Consider the following 7,752-nt stretch of genomic DNA (forward strand, 5'->3'; position numbering starts at 1 on the left):
CATCCAATGACTTCTCCCGCCTTGGGCGAGGCGAGAGGGAGTGTCAGACTCTTACTGACTAAAAACCACCCCGTTCCTATTCCTGCACTTCGAGCCGGAGCCCCGGTAAACCCGCTAGGTAGTCCGCAGCTCCGTGAGTGAGACATACTAAATTAATTATTATGTTATCGGCTTACTCACGTAACGGTTTGACGAGGAACTCGACTAGTTTCAAGCCATGCTAGAGGCTCATATTCATGAGCAGCATTCCGCGACACACGACGCGGCGATTGTCGCGCTGCTACTCTACAATAAAATCATATTCCAATTAAATCGTAAATAGGTATTTTTGAAACTTCAACAAATAAAGAAATAAATAATAGTCTATCAGTCTATCCGTCAGTGAAGCTAGGTGCTCATTCCAAAGTGTAGTTTCGAATGGAGAAGAACGAGAAAGAAACTTCATCGTTACTCTTTTAAAAAATAGAATGTTTACAATCTCACAGATACATTATCCAATCATGGTAAGCAATCAGCACCGCTCATGGATATCTGCAACACCAGAAGATTCTGGATTCGGTCAGTCTTCAAGTCCCAAGTGAACAGGTTGCTCATAGTCCGCCACATCATCGCTTACCACCAGGCGAGAGATGGTGGCCAAACGCCATCCGATTAAGCATAAAAATACTAAGTAATATAAAAAATGCTCAATACTATTTAGTAATAACTAATCACTCTTCAGTTCAGCAGTCTCGCTAGCGATCACTGGTCCCATTAAACCCTACACAGAACATAAAAAAACTTAATGTTTCATCGCATAATTTTTCATACTTGTTGAGCACGTGTCAAAATTCCGTGAGGGGTCTAGTGAGAGGTAGCACTAGTGTCATATAGACATATATGTATGTTTACAGGAAGAAATACATTAGCTACACGTCAAGAGTACTGAATAGTTCATGCACACCACTCGCGCAGTCTGGGATGGTTTAGAAAATGGTACAGAATGGCGGCGGTAGCGGTAATTGGGTCTTTCATAGGGAAGTTTAATTGAATTAAACTTAAATAGGAGTAGAATAATCCATTTTAATGAATCAAGAGTTTTTAACTTTAGTGTTTTTTTACTAATTACTGCTTTGAAAAAGATTGAAAATGTTGTTCTGGAGATACCGTTATGACAGTTTGACTAGATTAAATTGTGGAAGAAAAGAACATATTTTTAATGAATCCAGATCCCTATTTACCAAGCTAGTAGTAGAATAAAAATTGATTTTCTTTTTGTTGGAGGAAAATCATCTAATGTCTTTTCCCACCTTTGGCGAGGCGAGAGGGAGTGTCAGACTCTTACTGACTAAAAATCACACCGTTTCTTCTTCTACTTTTCGAACCGGAGCCCCGGTAAACGCGCTTGGTAGTCCGTAGCTCTGGGAAGTAAAAATAGATTGGCACAGGTCTTTGATAATGAGTTAAGGTAAATGATAAACATAAAAAAAAATGTGTTCGTCAATCAGAATCAGATATAGCTAAATGAATCTATTTTAATATCTCCTTATACCTCCTTTTAACTCTATAACGACGTGGTAAATATAGATTTTTACAATTTAATTCTTATTGCTAACATTTTTAAAACCTTTTTACCTAATTGCCTCCTGGCGTGACCCATGATTATAACATCAAGCCAGAAAATTAATAGTTTAGAAGTAAGAAAGTGATTTTAAATGATTAATATTCTTTGTAAAGCTCGTTCTAATTATTTTAAGTTTATGAAGTTATATGAAAATGATTTTAATACAATTATTAAACCTAGAATTTTAATAGGATTATGAGACAGAGAAGCCGGAGTCACATACGGTGGTCTAACCAAATATCTAAATACTGCACGCAGCATTTGACAACATGCTCGCATCCTCTGTGTCTTCGGTACAAATGGGCGGGGTTGATCGGAGTGAAACAACGTTAGTATTGTGTGAGTGAGGTTACTGGAGGTCCAATTACCCTCCTTCTCAATCTTCCCAATCCCCGATTCCCCACCAACCCTTAAATTCCTAACCCCCAAAACGCCGACCTCTGGTGTTTCGGGTATCCATGGGCGGCGGCGGCGATAGCTTACCATCAGGTGATTCATTTGTTAGTTTGCTTATCAGCTTATACAATAAGAGAAACGTTAAATTGAGATAAGAAAAACTATGACAAAATGATGTTTGGTTCAAAAATGGTGCACCCGTTTTTGAACCAAACCATTGTATCATTTCCAAAACAAGATTCATCCATCAACTTTTTCTTTTGGAACGAAAGCGGGCGTAATGTTATTTTGAAGAATAATTCACGAATATAGTTAGCTGTACTACTCCTCTTATAACTTGGACCACAGCCGGAGCCCTATGTAAAGACAGGCGTCGCGACTAGGCAGCACAGGTACCCACTACTCACTAGTCACAAACACTGACGCGTTTCAAGTGTGTTTTCACCTGTTTTTCAACTCGTTGGCGGTTTTTGTGAGGCTCCATTTTACAACATGGCTGAATACCTGACACGCAGTTAAAATGTTACTCTTTTTTAGCTTTAATGCTTTTGTTTTTTTTTTGTCGCGGCAAGATTTTGTAAATAGAATTTGTTATGTTTTTATTTTTATTTTTGTATGATTTTGAATATGGAATGTTTGTTTTCTGTGTTAATTAAAGTGTGGATAATGTACATTTTGTTTTTGTTTTTTCCTAGGTAGGTTCCAATTTTGAACTAACTGTGCTGTGTACATTTTAAATTTAATAAATAAGTAGTTAATAAATTTAAAAAATACCTAAATATAACAATAATAAATGTGACGATTATGGATTTATTTATTCTCACGCAGGACGTCGTATAACAAAACCCAAAACTAGTACCTACATACCAGATACATATTAAAATTACTCAACCAATTATTCATTTCTAGCAACTCAACATTGAATAACGAGACAAGAAAACGTTGTACAAATTAAATTATATTCGACATGACACCATTTGCAAAATGGAATTCACGTAGAAATATTCCCAACGAAGCGACTTATTCTTTTATAATAATTATGTAGTCTGTGACGTACCTATACGTATGTTGGCAACACTGTCACCTGATGTATGTGTATGTATGTTGGCAACATTGTCACCTGACATCGCACAATTAAGATGGCGTGTCGGGAACGAGTGAGCCATGGAGTGTGTAGTAAATGGAGTACGTTAATTTGCATTAAATTTTTCCCTAATTTTTTTATGATAACTTTCGTGAGACATACTAAATCCATGAGGATTTACCTATATTTTTATATTAAAAGTTTCCTGAGACATATTAAATGAATTATTATGTTTTTCGGATTGTTAAAATTTTCTCCTGTGTCATGGATGCGTTCAAAAAACAATTTCACTTGCACATAACAGCAAAATGTGGAACACGAATTTCATGAATTCACAAAATTCATAAAATAAACATCACGTCACAACGAACATTAATTCACTGTACAGTATGAGCGGTACTAATTACTACTACAAGTAATTAATATTTTTTATTTTACCTAACTACGCTTCTTGACTCCTCGCGCCATTGGCCCCTCTGCCGGCCGACCATCTTATGTCATCTTACATCGACGCATAAGACACTTGATGAGTTAATCTGGTGTCTCCTCTATTCAAAACATTATTATAAATAAACCTTTTTCAAACATAAAATAACGAATAATATATTGGCATAAGCTGTAAAATTATACATGTTTTTTCTACTTATAAATAATACTAAACACTCCACCTTAGGAGGCTAGGGTTGGGCGGATGGATCAAGGGCCTGATGCAGAAGGCAGTACTCCTTGAAACGGCACGTATTGTGAGGAGGTTTTTGTCTCTGGAGCCCTAACCACCGATAGCTTGGACCATGCTCCCGCTACTGGTCGGCTTCTATTTTTAAATATGTTTTTTTTATTTTGTATTTTATAAGTAGGTAGTATTTAAAAATGATGAATTTTGAATAAATATAATATGAAAAAAAAATAAACCGACTTCACTAAAAAAGTTAAAAATAACTTTAGTTTCGGAAGGCGGTGTTTCTCGGTATTATTTGTTTGTTACACCGACTTCCGAAACTAAAGTTATTTTTAACTTTTTTAGTGAAGTCGGTTTATTTTTTTGTAAAAAGTATTTTATTTCACACTTTTTAGTTGCGATACTCAGTATCGCAACTAAAAAAGTCGGTTAAAATTCTCTATCTCAATAACTACTTTATTTATTTGTATTGTCACAGTCACTTAATTAACTTTATTGTGATTTCTATGTGAGTATGAAGTTCCATTGGCCATTTCTGGTCTTCTACATCAGTTCCGCCTCTTCAAAGGTTACATTTTGACTGTAAATGCTTCAATTCTAGATGAATATACCAAAATCACTATATAGTTCCCTATAATATTTGAGGAGTTCCCTCGATTTCTCTAAGATCCCATCATCAGATCCTAACTTGGTGACAATGGGACCACCTCAGAACTATCTACTTTCAAACAAAAAAGAATTTTGAAAATCCGTCGACAATTGACGGAATATAACTTTATTGTGATTTCTATGTGAGTATGGAGTTCCGTTGGCCATTTCTGGTCTTCTTCATCAGTTCCACCTCTTCAAAGGTTACTTTTTGACTGTAAATGCTTCAATTCTAGATGAATATACCAAAATCACTATATAGTTCCCTATAATATTTGAGGAGTTCCCTCGATTTCTCTAAGATCCCATCATCAGATCCTAACTTGGTGACAATGGGACCACCTCAGAACTATCTACTTTCGAACAAAAAAAGAATTTTGAAAATCCGTCGACAATTGACGGAGGATTCGATGAACAAACATACAAAAAAAAAAAAAAAAAAAAAACATACAAACAGCCGAACATAGTACCTCCTCCTTTTTGTGAAGTCGGTAAATAAGACTCCTATAAGTGTATACTCCATGTTGTGCACCTCGTTACAGGCAGAAGTGTACGACGCGAATGTTACCAACTTTTTGCACCTCGTGTGTAATTTTCCAGAATTTTCGACAACTTTTTGCTGCTTGTGAATGTTTGAAAATAGATTAGGGGTTGAGGTTTTGAGTGGGGGCGAGGTAATATAAATATAAGGTGTTTTAAAAGTATCTGCCACGGCTTTAATGGGAGGTAGTGTTGTGTTGTGTTCGAAGATTACGATAGTGAAGACATTTTGTACCCCGGACCAGATAATTTGTGGATCACACAAAGAGTTGCTCCGTGCGGGAATCGAACCCGCTACACGTTACGCAGCAGCCGGTTGCCCAGCCACCGCGCCAACCGTGCAGTCAATTTGTGGATCACACTTGTTTTTAAGTAACAAAAACTAATGTTACCCCGCATTCACAACCTCTATACAACTTTACACCACTAACTACTAACACTACAACTACAAAACACAACACAGGCTCAAATCCTAGCCTAGGGAACATTGTTTCGTGCACAAACATCTTACTGCACATAGCACGAGTAATTGCTAAATGCTAGTCTAGTCTTACGTACTGTGCGGCTAAATCACTCGCCGACATGTCACACAAAACCTTGCTACAAAGAGGACTGAGCGATGAGGAGTAGAATACAGGGAAATATACGGGTCTGGACGCGTACTCTTGGAACTAATCTCTCTATACCAATTCAATAAAATCTAAAAAGTTATTTAATTTCAAAACTATACAACCACTCTTAGCTGTTAAAATAGCATTCACAGTACACGTAATACAGATGTAATGGGCGCTTTCTTTAAGGGGATACATTTATTTAATGACTTCTCCCGTCTTGGCTGAGGCGAGAGGCAGTGTTAGACTCATACTGAATAAAATCCACCCGTTTCCACGATTGCTTTTCGAGCCGGAGTAACTCTCACTCCGCAGCTCCGGATCAACATCAGCCCTCTAGTAGGTCTAATGCCGACTTTCGGCAATGGCGTGTTGCCACTTTGTTTGTGCTTATTTATACATAATATATTTTATGTTTTATACTGTAAAATTAATTACTTTTGTTTGTGCCGTATTTTTGATGCATCGCGTCCGGTGTCGAATAAATTATTTTTCTTCCTTCTTTATATGATCTGTACATAGATAAATTCACGAGAGAACCCATTCCCATTTTGTCTTGATTGACGGCACTGTGTAGTACGTTTATCAGTATGTTTTCAACTTTATAACTTTACATAGGCAACCCTGAGTGATTATAGAAGGATACAAAAGGTGGTTTTAATAGAGGCTAGGCTTGTAGGAAATTAATATTTGCAAAGGTTATTGGAAACTTTTGTAATCATCATAACATACTTTAAAAAAAGGAAGTTCTCATTGTCTCATATTAAAGAAGGGTCAAATTAAAAGTATAATTTATCTAAAATTACGATAAGGATTGGCCGCAGAAAGCTCTGCACAGAGAGTAGTGGAAGGAGGGTAGGGAAAGAGTTAATCATGTATGGATATATCTACCCTATCACTATTACCTAGGTCAAGTGATTACCGGAGCTGCGGACTACCTAGCGGGTTTACCTGGACTCCGGCTCGAAAAGCAGGAGTAGGAACGGGGTGGTTTGTAGCCGGTAAGTTGACACTTTTCGGACGAAGACACTGGATGATTTTCCTCCTTGAAAAAAAAGTACTGAGCCATCTTTTTGGACAAAATTAATCTTGTACTAGTGATTCCTGGAAAGGATAGGTAAAGGTTTAAGAATGAGTGTATTCTTTGTCAGTAATTTTCACACAAATATTTCAAAATAAATAAACAAGGTCTAGTGATTTACTTTCCAAAACTAACTGGTTTTATCCATACAGTTAAAAAAAAAACGAGACATTTTTCACACATCCAACGAAAATGTAGCTTATCCTTCTGCGTCAACAAAAAAAAAGTTTTTCAAGGACTTTTTACCATGAATTTCCAGGCGGCTGGTCTCAGAGTCGTATCTGCTTAGAACAATAGATACGAGTCTCCAACACAAGAGGACTAAGTGAGAACGCGTAGTTCGTAGACAGAGTAAACTAGACGTTTGTTAGAATATCATACAAGGATGTAAATTAGCTGACGGGACACTGAAAATGGATACGGCTTTTATGATGATGAATGTAATATTTTTTAAAGGCTTACTTATGTACTTGCTTGAAACTTGTTGAGTTTATCGTCAAAGAGTGAGGACACGACAAGTTTCAAGCCTCGTCATGGCCGCATATTCTAAATGAATAGGTGTATGTAAATAATACATAGTCTGAATCTGATCGAAAAAGAGTAACCTATGTAGTTTCTTGCTCGTTCTTCTCCATAGGAATCTACACTTTGGACCGAGCAAATAACTTCACTAGAGGATTGACAGACATTGTTAATATTATTACTTTTACTTTGACACTGATTAATAACTTATTTTAGAACGAGCACTGTCATCTATTGGTAAAATACTGATACGATATATGTAGTAGTTAAAATATTAATTATTACATACTATCTTTCATTTCTAAGCAGCCTTTGATAGATTCATTGAGTTTAGCTAAAAAGATGGAGACTCCAAGTTAAACGCAGACGAAACGTTACAACGTTGGAAAACGTAAGTTTTAAAAACAAAAGAGAAATTGTTTAGTTTGTAAATTTTTTATCAAAGAGCCACAGCGTACATTTAGCCACGTATTTTACATAAACCAACGGAGGATTGTGCCGTGGAATTTGTGACGAAACTTTTACTCTGTTTGACTTTGAAATTGTTCAGGCGTTAAGTTCGTAATCCATTTTGTGTTCTTGCCTTGA

This window comes from Spodoptera frugiperda, chromosome 17 (genome assembly GCF_023101765.2).
Source record: "Spodoptera frugiperda isolate SF20-4 chromosome 17, AGI-APGP_CSIRO_Sfru_2.0, whole genome shotgun sequence".
NCBI classification, from domain to species: Eukaryota; Metazoa; Arthropoda; class Insecta; order Lepidoptera; family Noctuidae; genus Spodoptera; species Spodoptera frugiperda.